At 46.5% G+C, this 21,040-nt stretch overlaps 4 non-coding genes and 35 pseudogenes across 4 annotated transcripts; all 39 read left to right on the forward strand.

The window, feature by feature from the left end:
* The first annotated feature begins 445 nt into the window (after positions 1-445).
* LOC148250250 (5S ribosomal RNA) lies at positions 446-564 on the forward strand (annotated as a pseudogene).
* A 209-nt stretch (positions 565-773) lies between these two features.
* LOC148250251 (5S ribosomal RNA) lies at positions 774-892 on the forward strand. The gene has a single exon (XR_015815093.1). It is a non-coding gene; the product is annotated as a 5S ribosomal RNA (ribosomal RNA).
* Positions 893-1,455: 563 nt separating this feature from the next.
* Positions 1,456-1,573, forward strand: LOC148250252 (5S ribosomal RNA; annotated as a pseudogene).
* Positions 1,574-2,455: 882 nt separating this feature from the next.
* On the forward strand, positions 2,456-2,574 carry LOC148250253 (5S ribosomal RNA; annotated as a pseudogene).
* Positions 2,575-3,134: 560 nt separating this feature from the next.
* Positions 3,135-3,253, forward strand: LOC148250254 (5S ribosomal RNA; annotated as a pseudogene).
* A 550-nt stretch (positions 3,254-3,803) lies between these two features.
* Positions 3,804-3,922, forward strand: LOC148250255 (5S ribosomal RNA; annotated as a pseudogene).
* A 205-nt stretch (positions 3,923-4,127) lies between these two features.
* Positions 4,128-4,246, forward strand: LOC148250256 (5S ribosomal RNA; annotated as a pseudogene).
* Positions 4,247-4,455: 209 nt separating this feature from the next.
* On the forward strand, positions 4,456-4,574 carry LOC148250257 (5S ribosomal RNA; annotated as a pseudogene).
* An 890-nt stretch (positions 4,575-5,464) lies between these two features.
* LOC148250258 (5S ribosomal RNA) lies at positions 5,465-5,583 on the forward strand (annotated as a pseudogene).
* Positions 5,584-5,788: 205 nt separating this feature from the next.
* LOC148250259 (5S ribosomal RNA) lies at positions 5,789-5,907 on the forward strand (annotated as a pseudogene).
* Positions 5,908-6,143: 236 nt separating this feature from the next.
* LOC148250260 (5S ribosomal RNA) lies at positions 6,144-6,261 on the forward strand (annotated as a pseudogene).
* A 204-nt stretch (positions 6,262-6,465) lies between these two features.
* Positions 6,466-6,584, forward strand: LOC148250261 (5S ribosomal RNA; annotated as a pseudogene).
* A 209-nt stretch (positions 6,585-6,793) lies between these two features.
* Positions 6,794-6,911, forward strand: LOC148250262 (5S ribosomal RNA; annotated as a pseudogene).
* Positions 6,912-7,472: 561 nt separating this feature from the next.
* LOC148250263 (5S ribosomal RNA) lies at positions 7,473-7,591 on the forward strand. The gene has a single exon (XR_015814896.1). It is a non-coding gene; the product is annotated as a 5S ribosomal RNA (ribosomal RNA).
* Positions 7,592-8,149: 558 nt separating this feature from the next.
* LOC148250264 (5S ribosomal RNA) lies at positions 8,150-8,268 on the forward strand (annotated as a pseudogene).
* A 202-nt stretch (positions 8,269-8,470) lies between these two features.
* LOC148250265 (5S ribosomal RNA) lies at positions 8,471-8,589 on the forward strand (annotated as a pseudogene).
* Positions 8,590-8,981: 392 nt separating this feature from the next.
* LOC148250266 (5S ribosomal RNA) lies at positions 8,982-9,100 on the forward strand (annotated as a pseudogene).
* Positions 9,101-9,309: 209 nt separating this feature from the next.
* On the forward strand, positions 9,310-9,428 carry LOC148250267 (5S ribosomal RNA; annotated as a pseudogene).
* Positions 9,429-9,990: 562 nt separating this feature from the next.
* Positions 9,991-10,109, forward strand: LOC148250268 (5S ribosomal RNA; annotated as a pseudogene).
* A 204-nt stretch (positions 10,110-10,313) lies between these two features.
* LOC148250269 (5S ribosomal RNA) lies at positions 10,314-10,432 on the forward strand (annotated as a pseudogene).
* Positions 10,433-10,640: 208 nt separating this feature from the next.
* On the forward strand, positions 10,641-10,759 carry LOC148250270 (5S ribosomal RNA; annotated as a pseudogene).
* Positions 10,760-10,963: 204 nt separating this feature from the next.
* Positions 10,964-11,082, forward strand: LOC148250271 (5S ribosomal RNA; annotated as a pseudogene).
* Positions 11,083-11,291: 209 nt separating this feature from the next.
* Positions 11,292-11,410, forward strand: LOC148250272 (5S ribosomal RNA; annotated as a pseudogene).
* Positions 11,411-11,998: 588 nt separating this feature from the next.
* On the forward strand, positions 11,999-12,116 carry LOC148250273 (5S ribosomal RNA; annotated as a pseudogene).
* A 203-nt stretch (positions 12,117-12,319) lies between these two features.
* LOC148250274 (5S ribosomal RNA) lies at positions 12,320-12,438 on the forward strand (annotated as a pseudogene).
* Positions 12,439-12,647: 209 nt separating this feature from the next.
* Positions 12,648-12,766, forward strand: LOC148250275 (5S ribosomal RNA). The gene has a single exon (XR_015814652.1). It is a non-coding gene; the product is annotated as a 5S ribosomal RNA (ribosomal RNA).
* A 767-nt stretch (positions 12,767-13,533) lies between these two features.
* Positions 13,534-13,652, forward strand: LOC148250276 (5S ribosomal RNA). The gene has a single exon (XR_015815632.1). It is a non-coding gene; the product is annotated as a 5S ribosomal RNA (ribosomal RNA).
* Positions 13,653-13,857: 205 nt separating this feature from the next.
* Positions 13,858-13,976, forward strand: LOC148250277 (5S ribosomal RNA; annotated as a pseudogene).
* A 206-nt stretch (positions 13,977-14,182) lies between these two features.
* Positions 14,183-14,301, forward strand: LOC148250278 (5S ribosomal RNA; annotated as a pseudogene).
* A 206-nt stretch (positions 14,302-14,507) lies between these two features.
* LOC148250279 (5S ribosomal RNA) lies at positions 14,508-14,626 on the forward strand (annotated as a pseudogene).
* A 531-nt stretch (positions 14,627-15,157) lies between these two features.
* On the forward strand, positions 15,158-15,276 carry LOC148250280 (5S ribosomal RNA; annotated as a pseudogene).
* A 209-nt stretch (positions 15,277-15,485) lies between these two features.
* LOC148250281 (5S ribosomal RNA) lies at positions 15,486-15,604 on the forward strand (annotated as a pseudogene).
* Positions 15,605-16,165: 561 nt separating this feature from the next.
* LOC148250282 (5S ribosomal RNA) lies at positions 16,166-16,284 on the forward strand (annotated as a pseudogene).
* Positions 16,285-16,845: 561 nt separating this feature from the next.
* Positions 16,846-16,961, forward strand: LOC148250283 (5S ribosomal RNA; annotated as a pseudogene).
* A 561-nt stretch (positions 16,962-17,522) lies between these two features.
* Positions 17,523-17,641, forward strand: LOC148250284 (5S ribosomal RNA; annotated as a pseudogene).
* A 529-nt stretch (positions 17,642-18,170) lies between these two features.
* On the forward strand, positions 18,171-18,289 carry LOC148250285 (5S ribosomal RNA; annotated as a pseudogene).
* A 561-nt stretch (positions 18,290-18,850) lies between these two features.
* Positions 18,851-18,968, forward strand: LOC148250286 (5S ribosomal RNA; annotated as a pseudogene).
* An 823-nt stretch (positions 18,969-19,791) lies between these two features.
* On the forward strand, positions 19,792-19,910 carry LOC148250287 (5S ribosomal RNA; annotated as a pseudogene).
* Positions 19,911-20,472: 562 nt separating this feature from the next.
* LOC148250288 (5S ribosomal RNA) lies at positions 20,473-20,591 on the forward strand (annotated as a pseudogene).
* The last annotated feature ends 449 nt before the right edge of the window (positions 20,592-21,040 follow it).

Below are 21,040 nucleotides of genomic sequence, written 5' to 3' on the forward strand. Positions count from 1 at the left end.
AGGTGCAGTGTGAACGCACAAGGAAACAATTGATGGGAGGGGGAGGAAAGGAGAAGGAGTGTATGTATTTTCAGCACGAAATGAAACAGCTGCGATCATACCAGCACTAATACAACAGATTCTATCAGAACTACGTAGGTAAGGGTGCTTGGGCGAGAGTAGTACTAGCATGGGTTACCTCCTGCGAAGTCCTTATATTTCACCCATTTTCTTGTAAAGTCCTCGAGTTGCACCCATCTTCTTTTTTTCAGATGTGTCGTTCGATGATACGCACGACTTTAATTATGGTCCGCAGATTTATTCGCAAATGAGAGTCACGATACCGTGGCATTTTACTTGATATTTGAACGAGAACGAGAGGTGCAGTGCGCACGCACAAGGAAACAAATGACGGGAGGGGGAAGAAAGGAGAAGGAGTTTATGTATTTGCAGCGCGGAATTAAACGGGTGCGATCATACAAGCACAAATGCACCGGATCCCATCAGAACTCCGCAGTTAAGTGTGCTTTGGCGAATGTAGTACAATGATGGGTTACCTCCTGGGAAGTTCCCGTGTTGTACCCATTTTCTTTTTTTCAGATGTGCCGTTCGACGTTACGCGCGACTTTAATTATGGTCCGCAGATTTATTCGCAAATTTGAGTCACAGCGCCGTGGCATTTTACTTGATATTTAAACGAGAACGAGAGATGCAGTGCGAACGCACAAGGAAACAAATGACGGGAGGGGGAAGAAAGGAGAAGGAGTTTATGTATTTGCAGCGCAAAAATAAACAGGTGCGATCATACCAGCACAAATACAGCGGATCCCATCAGAACTCCGCAGTTAAGTGTGCTTGGGCGAGAGTAGTACTCGGATGGGTGACCTCTTTGGAAGTCCTCGTGTCGCACTAATTTTTTTTTTCAGACGGGTCATTCGACGTTACGCGCGACTGGAACTAGGGTCCACTGGTTTATACGCAAATGTGAGTCAAGAAGCAGGGGCATTTTAATCGATATTAGAACGAGAATGAGAGAAGCAGTGTGCGCATACAAGGAAACAAATGACGGGAGGGGGGATGGAGGGAGAAAAAGTGTATGTATTTGCAGTGCAGAATGAAACATGAGCAATCATACCAGCACCAATGCAACGGATTCTATCAGAACTCTGCAAGTTAAGGGTGCTTGGGCGAGTGTAGCACTAGGTTGGGTGACCTCCTGCGAAGTCCTTATAATTCACCCATTTTCTTAGGAAGTTCTCGTGTTGCACCCATTTTTTTGCAGATTATTCTTTCGACGATACACGCGACTTGAATTATGGTCCTCAGGTTTATTCGCAAATGTGAGTCACGGCACCGTGGCATTTTACTTGATATTATAACGACCACGGGAGGTGCAGTGCGCACGCACAAGGAAATAAATGATGGGAGGGGGAAGAAAGGGGAAGGAGTTTATGTATTTACAGCGCGGAATTAACCGGGTGCGATCATACCACCACTAATGCACCGAATCCAATCAGAACTCGGCAGTTAAGTGTGCTTGGGTGAGAGTAGTACTCGGATGGGTGACCTCCTGAAAGTCCTCGTGTCGCAACAATTTTTTTTCAGACGGGTCGTTCGACGTTACGCGCAACTGGAACTAGGGTCCGCTGGTTTATACGCAAATGTGAATCAAGAAGCAGGGGCATTTTAATCGATATTAGAACGAGAATGAGAGGTGCAGTGTGAACGCACAAGAAAACAATTGACGGGAGGGGGAAGAAAGGAGAAGGAGTGTATGTTTTTGCAGCGCGAAATTAAACAGGAGCGATTATACCAGCACTAAAGCCCCGGATCCCATCAGAACTCTACAGTTAACTGTGCTTGGGCGAGAGTAGTACTCGGATGGGTTACCTCCTGCGAAGTCCTTATATTTCACCCATTTTCTTGGGAGGTCCTCTTGTTGCACCCATCTTTTTGCAAATGATTCTTTCGACGTTACGTGCGACTTGATTTATGGTCCGCAGGTTTATTCGCAAATGTGAGTCACGGCGCTGTGGCATTTTACTTGATATTAGAACGAGTACGGGAGGTGCAGTGCGCACGCACAAAGAAACAAATGACGGGAGGAGGAAGAAAAGAGAAGGAGTGTATGTATTTGAAGCGCAAAATTAAGCAAGTGGCGTCATACCAGCACTAATGCATTGGATCCCATCAGAACTCTGTAGTTAAGTGTGCATGGTCGAGAGTAGTTCTCGGATGGATGACCTCTTGGGAAGTCGTCGTATCGCAACAATTTTTTTTCAGATGGATCGTTCGACGTTACGCGCGACTAGAACTATGGTCCGCTGGTTTATACGCAAATGTGAGTCAAGAATCAGGGGCATTTTAATCGATATTAGAACGAGAATGAGATGTGCAGTGTGAACGCACAAGGAAACAAATGATGGGAGGGGGGGAGGGAAGAAGGAGTGTATGTATTTTCAGCACGAAATTAAACAGGTGCGGTCACACCAGCACAAATGCACCGGATCCCATCAGAACTCCGCAGTTAAGTGTGCTTTGGCGAAAGTAGTACAATGATGGGTTACCTCCTGGGAAGTTCTCGTGTTGCACCCTTTTTTTTTTCAGATGTGTCGTTCGACGTTACGCGCGACTTTAATTATGGTCCGCAGATTTATTCGCAAATGTGAGTCACAGAGCCGTAGCATTTTACTTGATATTTGAACGAGAACGAGAGGTGCAGTGCGCACGCACAAGGAAACAAATGACGAGAGGGGGAAGAAAGGAGAAGGAGTGTATGTATTTGCAGCGCGAAATGAAACATGTGCGATCATACCAGCACTAATGCAACGGATTCTATCAGATGTCCGTAGGTAAGGGTGTTTGGGCGAGAGTAGTACTAGCATGGGTTACCTCCTGCGAAGTTCTTATATTTCACCCATTTTCTTGTGAAGTCCTCGTGTTGCACCCATTTTTTTGCAGATGATTCTTTCGACGTTACGCGCGACTTGTATTATGGTCCTCAGGTTTATTCGCAAATGTGAGTCACGGTGCTGTAGCATTTTACTTGATATTAGAACGAGAACGGGAGGTGCAGTGCGCACGCACAAGGAAATAAATGATGGGAGGGGGAAGAAAGGAGAAGGAGTTTATGTATTTGCAGCGCGAAATTAAACGGGTGCGATCATACCATCACTAATGCACCGGATCCCATCAGAACTCCGCAGTTAAGTGTGCTTGGGCGAGAGTAGTTCTCGGATGGGTGACCTCCTGGGAGGTCCTCGTGTCGCACCAATTTTTTTTCAGACTGGTCGTTCGACATTACGCTCGACTGGAACTGGGGTCCGCTGGTTTATACGCAATTGTGAGTCAAGAAGCAGGGGCAATATTAGAACGAGAAGGAGAGGTGCAGTGTGAACGCACAAGGAAACAATTGATTGGAGGGGGAGGGAAGGAGAAGGAGTGTATGTATTTTCAGCACGAAATGAAACAGGTGCGATCAAACCAGCACTAATGCAACGGATTCTATCAGAACTCCGTAGGTAAGGGTGCTTGGGCGAGAGTTGTACTAGCATGGGTTACCTCCTGCGAAGCCCTTATATTTCACCCATTTTCTTGTGATGTCCTCGTGTTGCACCCATTTTTTTTCAGATGATTCTTTCGACGTTACGCATGACTTGAATTATGGTTCTCAGGTTTATTCGCAAATATGAGTCACGGCGCTGTAGCATTTTACTTGATATTAGAACGAGAACGGGAGGTGCAGTGCGCACGCACAAGGAAACAAATGACGGGAGGGGGAAGAAAGGGTAATGAGTTTATGTATTTGCAGCGCAAAATTAAACAGGTGCGATCATACCAGCATTAATGTACTGGATCCCATCAGAACTCCGCAGTGAAGTGTGCTTGGGCGAGATTAGTACTCGGATGGGTGACATCCTGGGAAGTCCTCGTGTCGCACCAATTTTTTTTCAGACGGGTCGTTCGACGTTACGCACGTCTGGAACTAGGGTCCGCTGGTTTATACGCAAATGTGAGTCAAGAAGCAGGGACATTTTAATCGATATTAGAACGAGAATGAGAGGTGAAGTGTGAACGCACAAGGAAACAAATGACGGGAGGGGGAAGAAAGGAGAAGGAGTGTATGTATTTGCAGCGCGAAATTAAACAGGTGCGGTCACACCAGCACAAATGCACCGGATCCCATCAGAACTCCGCAGTTAAGTGTGCTTTGGCGAAAGTTGTACAATGATGGGTTACCTCCTGGGAAGTTCTCGTGTTTCACCCATTTTCTTTTTCTCAGATGTGCCGTTCGACGTTACGCGCGACTTTAATTATGGTCCGCAGACTTATTCGCAAATGTGAGTCACAGCGCCGTGGCATTTTACTTGATATTTGAACGAGAACGAGAGGTGCAGTGCGCACGCACAAGGAAACAAATGACGGGAGGGGGAAGAAAGGAGAAGGAGTTTATCTATTTGCAGCGTGGAATTAAACGGGTGCGATCATTACAGCACTAATGCACCGGATCCCATCATAACTTCGCAGTTAAGTGTGCTTGGGCGAGAGTAGTACTCGGATGGGTGACCTCCTGGGAAGTCCTCGTGTCGCACTAATTTTTTTTTCAGACGGGTCGTTCGACGTTACGCGCGACTGAAACTAGGGTCCGCTGGTTTATACGCAAATGTGAGTCAAGAAGCAAGGGCATTTTAATTGATATTAGAACGAGAATGAGAGATGCAGAGTGCACGCACAAGGAAACAAATGACGGGAGGGGGGATGGAGGGAGAAAAAGTGTATGTATTTGCAGTGCAGAATGAAACATGAGCAATCATACCATCACCAATGCAACGGATTCTATCAGAACTCCGCAGGTTAAGGGTGCTTGGGCGAGAGTAGCACTAGGATGGGTGACCTCCTGGGAAGTCCTTTTGTCGCACTAATTTTTTTTTTCAGACGGGTCGTTCGACGTTACGCGCGACTGGAACTAGGGTCCACTGGTTTATACGCAAATGTGAGTCAAGAAGCATGGGCATTTTAATCGATATTAGAACGAGAAATAGAGATGCAGAGTGCACGCACAAGGATACAAATGACGGGAGGGGGGATGGAGGGGGAAAAAGTGTATGTATTTGCAGCGCAGAATGAAACATGAGCAATCATACCAGCACCAATGCAACGGATTCTATCAGAACTCCGCAAGTTAAGGGTGCTTGGGCAAGAGTAGCACTAGGATGGGTGACCTCCTGCGAAGTCCTTATATTTCACCCATTTTCTTAGGAAGTCCTCGTGTTGCACCCATTTTTTTGCAGATGATTCTTTCGACGATACGCGCGACTTGAATAATGGTCCTCAGGTTTATTCGTAAATGTGAGTCACGGCACCGTAACATTTTACTTGATATTAGAACGAGCACGGGAGGTGCAGTGCGCACGCACAAGGAAACAAATGACGGGAGGGGGAAGAAATGGAAAGGAGTTTATGTATTTGCAGCGTGGAATTCACCGGGTACGATCATACCACCACTAATGCAACGGATCCTATCAGAACTCCGCAGTTAAGTGTGCTTGGGCGAGAGCAGTACTCTGATGGGTGACCTCCTGGGAAGTCCTCGTGTCGCAAAAATTTTTTTTCAGACGGGTCGTTCGACGTTACGCGCGACTGGAACTAGGGTCCGCTGGTTTATACGCAAATGTGAGTCAAGAAGCAGGGGCATTTTAATCGATATTAGAACGAGAATGAGAGGTGCAGTGTGAACGCACAAGGAAACTATTGACGGGAGGGGGAAGAAAGGAGAAGGAGTGTATGTATTTGCAGCGCGAAATTAAACTGGTGCGATCATACCAGTAATAAAGCCCCGGATCCCATTAGAACTCTGCAGTTAAGTGTGCTTGGGCGAGAGTAGTACTCGGATGGGTTACCTCCTGCGAAGTCCTTATATTTCACCCATTTTCTCTGGAGGTCCTCGTGTTGCACCCATCTTTTTGCAGATGATTCTTTTGACGTTACGCGCAACATGATTTATGATCCGCAGGTTTATTCGCAAATGTGAGTCACGGTGCTGTGGAATTTTACTTGATATTAGAACGAGTACGGGAGGTGCAGTGCGCACGCACAAGGAAACAAATGATGGGAGGAGGAAGAAAAGAGAAGGAGTGTATGTATTTGAACCGCAAAATTAAACAAGTGGCATCATACCAGCACTAATGCACCGGATCCCATCAGAACTCTGCAGTTAAGTGTGCTTGGTTGAGAGTAGTACTCGGATGGATGACCTCTTGGGAAGTCCTCGTATCGCAATAATTTTTTTTCAGATGGGTCGTTCGACGTTACGCGCGACTGGAACTATGGTCCGCTGGTTTATATGCAAATGTGAGTCAAGAATCAGGGGTATTTTAATCGATATTAGAACGAGAAGGAGAGGTGCAGTGTGAACGCACAAGGAAACAAATGATGGGAGGGGGGGAGGGAAGAAGGAGTGTATGTATTTTCAGCACGAAATTAAACAGGTGCGGTCACACCAGCACAAATGCACCGGATCCCATCAGAACTCCGCAGTTAAGTGTGCTTTGGCGAAAGTAGTACAATGATGGGTTACCTCCTGGGAAGTTCTCGTGTTTCACCCATTTTCTTTTTCTCAGATGTGCCGTTCGACGTTACGCGCGACTTTAATTATGCTCCGCAGACTTATTCGCAAATGTGAGTCACGGCGCCGTGGCATTTTACTTGATATTTGAACGAGAACGAGAGGTGCAGTGCGCACGCACAAGGAAACAAATGACGGGAGGGGGAAGAAATGAGAAGGAGTTTATGTATTTGCAGCGCGAAATTAAACAGGTGCGATCATACCAGCACTATGCTACGGATCCCATTAGAACTCCGCAATTAAGTGTGCTTGGGCGAGAGTAGTACTCGGATGGGTGACATCCTAGGAAGTCCTCGTGTCGCACTAATTTTTTTTTTCAGACGGGTCGTTCGACGTTACGGGCGACTGAAACTAGGGTCCATTGGTTTATACACAAATGTGAGTCAGGAAGCAGGGGCATTTTAATCGATATTAGAACGAGAATGAGAGGTGCAGTGTGAACGCACAAGGAAACAATTGATGGGAGGGGGAGGGAAGGAGAATGAGTGTATGTATTTTCAGCACGAAATGAAACAGGTGCGATCATACCAGCACGAATGCAACGGATTCTATCAGAACTCTTTAGGTACGGGTGCTTGGGCGAGAGTAGTACTAGCATGGGTTACCTCCTGCGAAGTCTTTATATTTCACCCATTTTCTTGGGAGGTCCTCGTGTTGCACCCATCTTTTTGCAGATGATTCTTTCGACGTTACGCGCGACTTGATTTGTGGTCTGCAGGTTTATTCTCAAATGTGAGTCACGGCGTCGTGGAATTTTACTTGATATTAGAACGAGTACGGGAGGTGCAGTGCGCACGCACAAGGAAACAAATGACGGGAGGGGGAAGAAAGGAGAAGAAGTTTATGTATTTGCAGTGCGGAATTAAACGGGTGCGATCATACCAGCACTAATGCACCGGATCCCTTCAGAACTCCGCAGTTAAGTGTGTTTGGGCGAGAGTAGTACTCGGATGGGTGACCTCTTGGGAAGTCCTCGTGTCGCACCAATTTTTTTTAGACGGGTCGTTCGATGTTACGCGCGACTGGAACTAGGGTCCGCTGGTTTATACACAAATGTGAGTCAAGAAGCAGGAGAATTTTAATCGATATTAGAACGAGAAGGAGAGGTGCAGTGTGAACGCACAAGGAAATAATTGATGGGAGGGGGAGGGAAGGAGAAAAAGTGTATGTATTTGCAGCGCAGAATGAAACAGGTGCGATCATACCAGCACTAATGCAACCGATTCTATCAGAACTCCGTAGGTAAGGGTGCTTGGGCGAGAGTAGTAATAGCATGGGTTACCTCCTGCGAAGTCCTTATATTTCACCAATTTTCTTGTGAAGTCCTCGTGTTGCACCCATTTTTTTGTAGATGATTCTTTCGACGTTACGCGCGACTTGAACTATGGTTCTCAGGTTTATTCGCAAATGTGAGTCACGGCGCTGTAGCATTTTACTTGATATAAGAACGAAAACGGGAGGTGCAGGGCGCACGCACAAGGAAACAAATGACGGGAGGGGGAAGAAAAGAGAAGGAGTGTATGTATTTGCAGCGAGAAACTAAACAGGTGCGATCATACCAGCACTAAAGCCCCGGATCCCATCAGAACTCCGCAGTTAAGTGAGCTTGGGCGAGATTAGTACTCGGATGGTTGACCTTCTGGGAAGTCCTCGTGTCGCACAAATTTTTTTTCAGACTGGTCGTTCGACGTTACGCGCATTTGGAACTAGGGTCGGCTGGTTTATACGCAAATGTGAGTCAAGAAGCAGGGGCATTTTAATCGATATTAGAACGAGAATGAGAGGTGAAGTGTGAACGCACAAGGAAACAAATGACGGGAGGGGGAAGAAAGGAGGAGTGTATGTATTTGCAGCGCGAAATTAAAGAGGTGCGATCATAGCAGCACTAAAGCCCCGAATCCCATCAGAACTCCGCAGTTATGTGTGCTTGGGCGAGAGTAGGACTCGGATGGGTGACCACCTGGGAAGCCCTCGTGTTGCACCTGTTTTTTTTTGGATGGGTTGTTCGACGTTACGCGCGAATGGAATTATAAACCGCTGGTTCATTTGCAAAGGTGAGTCACGGTGCCGGAGCATATTACTTGATATTAGAACGAGAAAGAGAGATGCAGAGTGCACGCACAAGGAAACAAATGACGGGAGGGTGGATGGGAGGAGAAAGAGTGTATGTATTTACAATGCAGAATGAAACATGAGGGATCATACCAGCACCAATTATGGCCCGCAGATTTATTCGCAAATGTGAGTCACGGCGCTGTGGCATTTTACATGATATTTGAACGACAACGAGAGGTGCAGTGAGCACGCACAAGGAAACAAATGACGGGAGGGGGAAGAAAGGGGAATGAGTGTATGTATTTGCAGCGCGAAATTAAACAGGTGCGATCATACAAGCACAAATGCACCGGATCCCATCAGAACTCCGCAGTTAAGTATGCTTTGGCGAAAGTAGTACAATGATGGGTTACCTCGTGGGAACTTCTCGTGTTGCACCCATTTTCTTTTTTTCAGATGAGCCGTTCGACGTTACGCGCGACTTTAATTTTGGTCTGCAGATTTATTCGCAAATGTGAGTCATGGCGCTGTGGCATTTTACTTGATATTTGAACGAGAAGGAGAGGTGCAGTGTGCACGCATAAGGAAACAAATGACGGGAGGGGGAAGAAAGGAGAAGGAGTTTATGTATTTGCAGCGCAAAATTAAACAGGTTTGATCATACCAGCACTCATTCACCGGATCCCATCAGAACTCCGCAGTTAAGTGTGCTTGGGCGAGAGTAGTACTCGGATGGTTGACCTCTTGGGAAGTCCTCGTGCCGCACTAATTTTTTTTTCAGACGGGTCGTTCGACGTTACGCGCGACTGGAACTAGGGTCCACTGGTTTATACGCAAATGTGAGTCAAGAAGCAGGGGCATTTTAATCGATATTAGAACGAGAAGGAGAGATGCAGAGTGCACGCACAAGGAAACAAATGACGGGAGGGGGGATGGAGGGAGAAAAAGTGTATGTATTTGCAACGCAGAATGAAACAGGAGCAATCATACCAGCACCAATGTAACGGATTCTATCAGAACTCCGCAAGTTAAGGGTGCTTGGGTGAGAGTAGCACTAGGATGGGTGACTTCCTGCGAAGTCCTTATATTTCACCCATTTTCTTAGGAAGTCCTCGTGTTGTACCTATTTTTTTGCAGATGATTCTTTCGACGATACGCGGGACTTGAATTATGGTCCACAGTTTTATTCGCAAATGTGAGTCACGGCACCGTAGCATTTTACTTGACATTAGAACGAGCACGGGAGGTGCAGTGCGCACGCACAAGGAAACAAATGACGGGAGGGGGAAGAAAGGAGAAGGACTTTATCTATTTGCAGTGCGAAATTAAACGGGTGCGATCATACCAGCACTAATGCACCGCATCCCATCAGAACTCCACAGTTAAGTGAGTTTGGGCGAGATTAGTACTCGGATGGGTGACCTCCTGGGAAGTCCTCGTGTCACACCAATTTTTTTTCAAATGGGTCGTTCGATGTTACGCGCGACTGGAACTAGGGTCCGCTGGTTTATACGCAAATGTGAGTCAAGAATCAGGGGCATTTTAATCGATATTAGAACGAGAAAGAGAGGTGCAGTGTGAACGCACAAGGAAACAAATGATGGGAGGGGGGGAGGGAAGAAGGAGTGTATGTATTTTTAGCACGAAATTAAACAGGTGCGGTCAAACCAGCACAAAAGCACCGGATCCCATCAGAACTCCGCAGTTAAGTGTGCTTTGGCGAAAGTAGTACAATGATGGGTTACCTCCTGGGAAGTTCTCGTGTTGCAACCATTTTTTTTTTTCAGATGTGCCGTTCGACATTACGCGCGACTTGAATTATGGTCCTCAGGTTTATTCGCAAATGTGAGTCACGGCGCCGTGGCATTTTACTTTATATTTGAACGAGAACGGGAGGTGCAGTGCGCACGCACAATGAAACAAATGACGGGAGGGGGAAGAAAGGGGAATGAGTTTATGTATTTGCAGCGCGAAATTAAACAGTTGCGATCATACCAGCACTAATGCACCGGATCCCATTAGAACTCCGCAGTGAAGTGTGCTCGGGCGAGATTAATTCTCGGATGGGTGACCTCCTGGGAAGTCCTCGTGTCGCACAAGTTTTTTTTCAGACGGGTCGTTCGACGTTACCCGCGTCTGGAACTAGGGTCCGCTGGTTTATACACGAATTTGAGTCAAGAAGCAGGGGCATTTTAATCGATATTAGAACAAGAATGAGAGGTGAAGTGTAAACGCACAAGGAAACAAATGATGGGAGGGGGGGAGGGAAGAAGGAGTGTATGTATTTTCAGCACGAAATTAAACAGGTGCGGTCACACCAGCACAAATGTACCGGATCCCATCATAACTCCGCAGTTAAGTGTGCTTTGGCGAAAGTAGTACAATGATGGGTTACCTCCTGGGATGTTCTCGTGTTGCACCCATTTTCTTTTTTTCAGATGTGCCGTTCGACGTTGCGCGCGACTTTAATTATGGTCCGCAGATTTATTCGTAAATGTGAGTCACGGCGCCGTGGCATTTTACTTGATATTTGAACGAGAACGAGAGGTGCAGTGCGCACGCACAAGGAAACAAATGACGGGAGGGGGAAGAAAGGAGAAGGAGTTTATGTATTTGCAGCTTGAAATTAAACAGGTGCGATCATACTAGCACTAATGCACCGGATCCCATCAGAACTCCGCAGTTAAGTGTGCTTGGGCGAGAGTAGTACTCGGAAGGGTGACCTCCAGCGAAATCCTTATATTTCACCCATTTTCTTAGGAAGTCCTCGTGTTGCACCCATTTTTTTTGCAGATTATTCTTTCGACGATACGCGCGACTTGAATTATGGTCCTCAGATTTATTCGCAAATGTGAGTCACGGCACCGTAGCATTTTACTTGATATTAGAACGAGCACGGTTGGTGCAGTGCGCACGCACAAGGAAACAAATGACGGGAGGGGGAAGAAAGGAGAAGGAGTTTATGTATTTGCAGCGTGAAATTAAACGGGTGCGATCATACTAGCACTAATGCAACGGATTCTATCAGACCTCCGCAGTTAAGGGTGCTTGTGCAAGAAAAGTACTCGGATGGGTGACCTCCTGCGAAGTCCTTATATTTCACCCATTTTCTTGGGAGGTTCTCGTGTTGCACCCATCTTTTTGCAGATGATTCTTTCGACTTTACGCGCGACTTGATTTATGGTCCGCAGGTTTATTCGCTAATATGAGTCACGGCACCGTGGCATTTTACTTGATATTAGAACGAGTACGGGAGGTGCAGTGCGCACGCACAAGGAAACAAATGACGGGAGGAGGAAGAAAAGAGGAGTGTATGTATTCGAAGCGCAAAATTAAACAAGTGGCATCATACCAGCACTAATGCACTGGATCCCATCAGAACTTTGCAGTTAAGTGTGCTTGGGCGAGAGTAGTACTCGGATGGGTGACCTCTTGGGAAGTCCTCGTATCGCAACAAATTTTTTTCAGATGGGTCGTTCGACGTTACGCGCGACTGGAACTATGGTCCGCTGGTTTATACGCAAATGTGAGTCAAGAATCAGGGGCATTTTAATCGATATTAAAACGAGAAGGAGAGGTGCAGTGTGAACGCACAAGGAAACAAATGATGGGAGGGGGGAGGGAAGAAGGAGTTTATGTATTTTCAGCACGAAATTAAACAGGTGCGGTCACACCAGCACAAATGCAGCGGATCCCATTAGAACTCCGCAGTTAAGTGTGCTTTGGCGAAAGTAGTACAATGATGGGTTACCTCCTGGGAAGTTCTCGTATTGCACCCATTTTCTTTTTTTCAGATGTGTCGTTCGATGTTACGTGCGACTTTAATTATGGTCCGCAGATTTATTCGCAAATGTGAGTCACGGCGATATAGCATTTTACTTGATATTTGAACGAGAACGAGAGGTGCAGTGCGCACGCACAAGGAAACAAATGACAGGAGGGGGAAGAAAGGAGAAGTTGTTTATGTATTTGCAATGCAAAATTAATCAGGTGCGATCATACCAGCACTAATGCACCGGATCCCATCAGAACTCCGCAGTTAAGTGTGCTTGGGCGAGAGTCGTACTCAGATGGGTGACCTCCTGGGAACTCCTCGTGTCGCACTAATGCAAAGGATTCTATCAGAACTCCGCAGTTAAGGGTGCTTGGGCGAGAAAAGTACTCGGATGGGTGACGTCCTGCGAAGTCCTTATATTTCACCCATTTTCTTGGGAGGTCCTTGTGTTGCACCCATCTTTTTGTAGATGATTCTTTCGACGTTACGCGCGACTTGATTTATGGTGACCTCTTGGGAAGTCCTCGTGATGCACCCATTTTTTTTCAGATGGGTCGCTCGACGTTACGCGCGGATGCAATTATAAACCGCTGGTTCATTAGCAAAGGTGAGTCACAATGCTAGGGCATTTTACTTGATATTAGAACGAGAAGGAGAGCTACAAAGTGCACGCACAAGAAAACAAATGACGGGAGAGGGGATGGAGGGAGAAAGAGTGTATGTATTTGCAGCGCAGAATGAAACATGAGCGATCAAACCAGCACCAATGCAACGGATTCTATCAGAACTCTGCAAGTTAAGGGTGCTTAGGCGAGAGTAGCACTAGGATGGGTGACCTCATGCGAAGTCCTTATATTTCACCTATTTTCTTAGAAAGTCCTCGTGTTGCACCCATTTTTTTGCAGATGATTCTTTCGACGTTACGCGCGACTTGAATTATGGTCCTCAGGTTTATTCGCAAATATGAGTCACGGCACCGTAGCATTTTACTTGATATTAGAACGAGCACGGGAGGTGCAGTGCGCACGCACAAGGAAACAAATGACGGGAGGGGGAAGAAAGGAGAATGAGTTTATGTATTTACAGCGCGAAATTTAACGGGTGCGATCATACCAGCACTAATGCACCGGATCCCATCAGAACTCCGCAGTTAAGTGTGCTTGGGCGAGAGTAGTACTCGGATGGGTGACCTCCTGGGAAGTCCTCGTGTCGCACCAATTTTTTTTTTGACGGGTTGTTCGAAGTTACGCGCGAATGGAACTAGGGTCCGCTGGTTTATACGCAAATGTGAGTCAAGAAGCAGGGGCATTTTAATCGATATTAGAACGAGAATGAGAGGTGAAGCGTGAACGCACAAGGAAACAAATGACGGGAGGGGGAAGAAAGGAGAAAGAGTGTATGTATTTGTAGCGCGAAACTAAACAGGTGCGATCATACCAGCACTAAAGCCCCGGATCCCATAAGAACTCTGCAGTTAAGTGTGCTTGGGTGAGATTAGTACTCGGATGGATGACCTCCTGGGAAGTTCTCGTGTCGCACTAATTTTTTTTTCAGACGGGTTGTTCGAAGTTACGCGCGACTGGAACTAGGGTCCGCTGGTTTATACGCAAATGTGAGTCAAGAAGCAGGGGCATTTTAATCGATATTAGAACGAGAATGAGAGGTGAAGCGTGAACGCACAAGGAAACAAATGACGGGAGGGGAAAGAAAGGAGAAAGAGTGTATGTATTTGTAGCGCGAAACTAAACAGGTGCGATCATACCAGCACTAAAGCCTCGGATCCCATAAGAACTCTGCAGTTAAGTGTGCTTGGGGGAGATTAGTACTCGGATGGATGACCTCCTGGGAAGTCCTCGTGTCGCACTAATTTTTTTTTCAGACGGGTCGTTCGACGTTACGCGCGTCTGGAACTAGGGTCCGCTGGTTTATACGCAAATGTGAGTCAAGAAGCAGGGGCATTTTAATTGATATTAGAACGAGAATGAGAGGTGAAGTGTGAACGCACAAGGAAACAAATGACGGGAGGGGGAAGAAAGGAGAAGGAGTGTATGTCTTTGCAGCGCAAAATTAAACAGGTGCGATCATACCAGCACTAAAGCTCCGCATCCCATCAGACCTCCGCAATTAAGTGTGTTTGGGCGAGAGTAGTACTCGGATGGGTGACCACTTGGGAAGCCCTCGTGTTGCACCTATTTTTTTTCGGATGAGTTGTTCGACGTTACGCTGGAATGGAATTATAAACCGTTGGTTCATTTGCAAAGGTGAGTCACGGTGCCGGGGCATATTACTTGATATTAGAACGAGAAAGAGAGATGCAGAGTGCACGCACAAGAAAACAAATGACGGGAGGGGGGATGGAAGGAGAAAGAGTGTATGTATTGGCAGTGCAGAATGAAACATGAGGGATCATACCAGCACTAATGCAACGGATTCTATCAGAACTCTGCAGTTAAGTGTGCTTGGGCGTGAGTAGTACTCGGATGGGTGACCTCCTGGAAAGTCCTCTTGTTGCACTAATTTTTTTTTTTCAGACGGGTTGTTCGACGTTACGCGCGACTGGAACTATGTGCCGCTGGTTTATACGCAAATGTGAGTCAAGAAGCAGGGGAATTTTAATCGATATTAGAACGAGAAGGAGAGGTGCAGAGTGAACGCACAAGAAAACAAATGATGGGAGGGTGGAGGGAAGAAGGAGTGTATGTATTTTCATTACGAAATTAAACAGGTGCGGTCACACCAGCACAAATGCACCGCATCCCATCAGAACTCCGCAGTTAAGTGTGCTTTGGCAAAAGTAGTACAATGATGGGTTACCACATGGGAAGTTTTCGTGTTGCACCCATTTTCTTCTTTTCAGATGTGCCGTTCGACATTACGCGCGACTTTAATTATGGTCCGCAGATTTATTCGCAAATGTGAGTCACGGCGCCGTGGCATTTTACGTGATATTTGAACGAGAACGAGAGGTATAGTGCGCACGCACAAGGAAACAAATGACGGGAAGGGAAAGAAAGGATAAGGAGTTTATGTATTTACAGCGCGAAATTAAACAGGTGCGATCATACCAGCACTAATGCACCGGATCCCATCAGAACTAAGCAGTTAAGTGTGCTTGGGCGAGAGTAGTACTCGGATTGGAGACCTCCTGGGAAGTCCTCGTGTCGCACTAATTTTTTTTTCAAACGGGTCGTTCGACGTTACGCGCGACTAGAACTAGGGTCCACTGGTTTATACGCAAATGTGAGTCAAGAAGCAGGGGCATTTTAATCGATATTAGAACGAGAAAGAGAGATGCAGAGTGGACGCACAAGGAAACAAATGACGGGAGGGGGGGTGGAGGGAGAAAAAGTGTATGTATTTGCAGCGCAGAATGAAACATGAGGAATAAACCAGCACCAATGCAACGGATTCTATCAGAACTCCGCAAGTTAAGGGTGCTTGGGCGAGAGTAGCACTAGGATGGGTGACCTCCTGCGAAGTCCTTATATTACACCCATTTTCTTAGGAAGTCCTCGTGTTGCACCCATTTTTTTGCAGATGATTCTTTCGACGATACGCGCGACTTGAATTATGGTCCTTAGGTTTATTCGCGAATGTGAGTTACGGCACCGTAGCATTTTACTTGATATTGGAACGAGCACGGGAGGTGCAGTGCACACGCACAAGGAAACAAATGACGGGAGGGGGAAGAAAGGAGAAGGAGTTTATGTATTTGCAGCGCGAAATTAAACAGGTGCGATCATACCAGCACTAATGCACCGGATCCCATCAGAACTAAGTAGTTAAGTGTGCTTGGGCGAGAGTAGTACTCGGATTGGAGACCTCCTGGGAAGTCCTCGTGTCGCACTAATTTTTTTTTCAAACGGGTCGTTCGACGTTACGCGCGACTGGAACTAGGGTCCACTGGTTTATACGCAAATGTGAGTCAAGAAGCAGGGGTATTTTAATCGATATTAGAACGAGAAAGAGAGATGCAGAGTGGACGCACAAGGAAACAAATGACGGGAGGGGGGGTGGAGGGAGAAAAAGTGTATGTATTTGCATCGCAGAATGAAACATGAGGAATAAACCAGCACCAATGCAACGGATTCTATCAGAACTCCGCAAGTTAAGGGTGCTTGGGCGAGAGTAGCACTAGGATGGGTGACCTCCTGCGAAGTCCTTATATTACACCCATTTTCTTAGGAAGTCCTCGTGTTGCACCCATTTTTTTGCAGATGATTCTTTCGACGATACGCGCGACTTGAATTATGGTCCTTAGGTTTATTCGCAAATGTGAGTTACGGCACCGTAGCATTTTACTTGATATTAGAACGAGCACGGGAGGTGCAGTGCACACGCACAAGGAAACAAATGACGGGAGGGGGAAGAAAGGAGAAGGAGTTTATGTATTTGCAGCGCGAAATTAAACGGGTGCGATCATACCAGCACTAATGCACCGGATCCCATCAGAACTAAGTAGTTAAGTGTGCTTGGGCGAGAGTAGTACTCGGATTGGAGACCTCCTGGGAAGTCCTGTCGCACTAATTTTTTTTTCAAGCGGGTCGTTCGACGTTACGCGCGACTGGAACTAGGGTCCACTGGTTTATTCGCAAATGTGAGTCAAGAAGCAGGGGCATTTTAATCGATATTAGAACGAGAAAGAGAGATGCAGAGTGGACGCACAAGGAAACAAATGACGGGAGGGGGGGTGGAGGGAGAAAAAGTGTATGTATTTGCATCGCAGAATGAAACATGAGGAATAAACCAGCACCAATGCAACGAATTCTATCAGAACTCCGCAAGTTAAGGGTGCTTGGGCGAGAGTAGCACTAGGATGGGTGACCTCCTGCGAAGTCCTTATATTACACCCATTTTCTTAGGAAGTCCTCGTGTTGCACCCATTTTTTAGCAGATGATTCTTTCGACGATACGCGCGACTTGAATTATGGTCCTTAGGTTTATTCGCAAATGTGAGTTACGGCACCGTAGCATTTTACTTGATATTAGAACGAGCACGGGAGGTGCAGTGCACACGCACAAGGAAACAAATGACGGGAGGGGGAAGAAAGGAGAAGGAGTTTATGTATTTGCAGCGCGAAATTAAACAGGTGCGATCATACCAGCACTAAAGCTCCGGATCCCATCAGAACTCTGCAGTTAAGTGTGCTTGGGCGAGAGTAGTACTCGGATGGGTGACCACTTGGGAAGCCCTCGTTTTGCACCCGTCTTTTTGCAGATGATTCTTTCGACGTTATGCGTGACTTGATTTATGGTCCGCAGGTTTATTCGCAAATGTGAGTCACGGCGCCGTGGCATTTTACTTGATATTAGAACGAGTACGGGAGGTGCAGTGCGCACGCACAAGGAAACAAATGACGGGATGAGGAATGAAAGAAAAGGAGTGTAGGTATTTGAAGCGCAAAATTAAACAAGTGGCATCATACCAGCAGTAATGCACTTGATCCCATTAGAACTTTGCAGTTAAGTGTGCTTGGGAGAGAATAGTACTCGGATGGGTGACCTATTGGGAAGTCTTCGTGTCGCACTAATTTTTTTTCAGACGGGTCATTTGACATTACGCGCGACTGGAACTAGGGTCCGCTGGTTTATACGCAAATGTGAGTCAAGAAGCAGGGGCATTTTAATCGATATTAGAACGAGAATGAGAGGTGAAGTGTGAACGCACAAGGAAACAAATGACCGGAGGGGGAAGAAAGGAGAAGGAGTGTATGTATTTGCAGCGCGAAATTAAACAGGTGCGATCATACCAGCACTAAAGCTCCGGATCCAATCAGAACTCCGCAGTTAAGTGTGCTTGGGCGGGAGTAGTACTCGAATGGGTGACCACTTGGGAAGCCCTCGTGTTGCATCAATTTTTTTTCTGATGGGTTGTTCGACGTTACGCGCGATTGGAATTATAAACCGCTGGTTCATTTGCAAAGGTGAGTCACGGTGCCGGGGCATATTACTTGATATTAGAACGAGAAAGAGAGATGCAGAGTGCACGCGCAAGGAAACAAATGACGGGAGGGGGGATGGGAGGAGAAAGAGTGTATGTATTTGCAGTGCAGACTGAAACATGAGGGATCATACCAGCACTAATGCAACGGATTCTATCATAACTCCGCAGTTAAGGGTGCTTGGGCGAGAAAAGTACTCGGATGGGTGACCTCCTGCGAAGTCCTTATATTTCACCCATTTTCTTGGGAGGTCCTCGTGTTGCACCCATCTTTTTGCAGATGATTCTTTCGACGTTACGAGCGACTTGATTTATGGTCCGCAGGTTTATTCGCAAATGTGAGTCACGGCACCGTGGCATTTTACTTGATATTAGAACGAGTACAGGAGGTGAAGTGCGCGCGCACAAGGAAACAATTGACGGGAGGAGGAAGAAAAGAGAAGGAGTGTATGTATTTGAAGCGCAAAATTAAACAAGTGGCATCATACCAGCACTAATGCACTGGATCCCATCAGAACTTTGCAGTTAAGTGTGCTTGGGCGAGAGTAGTACTCGGATGGGTGACCTCATGGGAAGTCCTCGTATCGCAACAATTTTTTTTCAGATGAGTCGTTCGACGTTACGCGCGACTGGAACTATGGTCCGGTGGTTTATACGCAAATGCGAGTCAAGAATCAGGGGCATTTTAATCGATATTAGAACGAGAATGAGAGGTGCAGTCTGAACGCACAAGGAAACAAATGATGGGAGGGGGGGAGGGAAGAAGGAGTGTATGTATTTTCAGCACGAAATTAAACAGGTGTGGTCACACCAGCACAAATGCACCGGATCCCATCAGAACTCCATAGGTAAGGGTGCTTGGGCGAGAGTAGTACTAGCATGGGTTACCTTCTGCGAAGTCATTATATTTCACTCATTTTCTTGTGATGTCCTCGTGTTGCACCCATTTTAATTGATATTAGAACGAGAAAGAGAGGTGCAGTGTGAACGCACAAGGAAATAATTGATGGGAGGGGGAGGGAAGGAGAAGGAGTGTATGTATTTTAAGCACGAAATGAAACAGGTGCGATCATACCAGCACTAATGCAACAGATTGTATCAGAACTCCGTAGGTAAGGGTGCTTGGGCGAGAGTAGTACTTGCAAGGGTTACCTCCTGCGAAGTCCTTATATTTCACCAATTTTCTTGTAAAAGTCCTCGTGTTGCACCAATTTTTTTGCAGATGATTCTTTCGACGTTACGCGCGACTTGAATTATGGTCCTCAGATTTATTCGCAAATGTGAGTCACGGCGCCATGGCATTTTACTTGATATTTGAACGAGAACGGGAGGTACAGTGCGCACGCACAAGGAAACAAATGACGGGAGGGAGAAGAAAGGGGAATTAGTGTATGTATTTGCAGCGCGAAATTAAACAGGTGCGATCATACCAGCACTAATGCACCGGATCCCATCAGAACTCCGCAGTTAAGTGTGCTTTGGCGAAAGTAGTACAATGATGGGTTACCTCGTGGGAAGTTCTCGTGTTGCACCCATTTTTTTTTTTTAGATGTGTCGTTCGACGTTACGCCCGACTTTAATTATGGTCCGCAGATTTATTCGCAAATGTAAGTCATGGCGCCGTGGCATTTTACCTGATATTTGAACGAGAACGAGAGGTGCAGTGCGCACGCACAAGGAAACAAATGACGGGAGGGGGAAGAAAGGAGAATGAGTGTATTTATTTGCAGCGCGAAATGAAACAGGTGCGATCATACCAGCACTAATGCAACAGATTCTATCAGAACTCCGTAGGTAAGGCTGTTTGGGCGAGAGTAGTACTAGCATGGGTTACCTCCTGCGAAGTTCTTATATTTCACCCATTTTCTTGTGAAGTCCTCGTGTTGCACCCATTTTTTTGCAGATGATTCTTTCGACGTTACGCGCGACTTGTATTATGGTCCTCAGGTTTATTCGCAAATGTGAGTCACGGTGTTGTAGTATTTTACTTGATATTAGAATGAGAACGGGAGGTGCAGTGCGCACGCACAAGGAAACAAATGACGGGAGGGGGAAGAAAGGAGAAGGAGTTTATGTATTTGCAGTGCGGAATTAAACGGGTGCGATAATACCATCACTAATGCACCGGATCCCATTAGAACTCCGCAGTTAAGTGTGTTTGGGCGAGAGTAGTTCTCGGATGGGTGACCTCCTGGGAAGTCCTCGTGTCGCACTAATTTTTTTTCAGACCGGTCGTTCGACGTTACGCTCGACTGGAACTGGGGTCTGCTGGTTTATACGCAATTGTGAGTCAAGAAGCAGGGGCATTTTAATCGATATTAGAACGAGAAGGAGAGGTGCAGTGTGAACGCACAAGGAAACAATTGATGGGATGGGGAGGGAATGAGGAGTGTATGTATATTCAGCACGAAATGAAACAGGTGCGATCATACCAGCACTAATGCAACGGATTCTATCAGAACTCCGTAGGTAAGGGTGCTTGGGCGAGAGTTGTACTAGCATGAGTTACCTCCTGCGAAGCCCTTATATTTCACCCATTTTCTTGTAATGTCCCGTGTTGCACCCATTTTTTTGCAGATGATTCTTTCGACGTTACGCACGACTTGAATTATGGTCCACAGGTTATTCGCAAATGTGAGTCATGGTGCTGTAGCATTTTACTTGA

This window comes from Carica papaya, chromosome 8 (assembly GCF_054855325.1).
Source record: "Carica papaya isolate Zhongbai chromosome 8, ASM5485532v1, whole genome shotgun sequence".
Taxonomy (NCBI): domain Eukaryota; kingdom Viridiplantae; phylum Streptophyta; class Magnoliopsida; order Brassicales; family Caricaceae; genus Carica; species Carica papaya.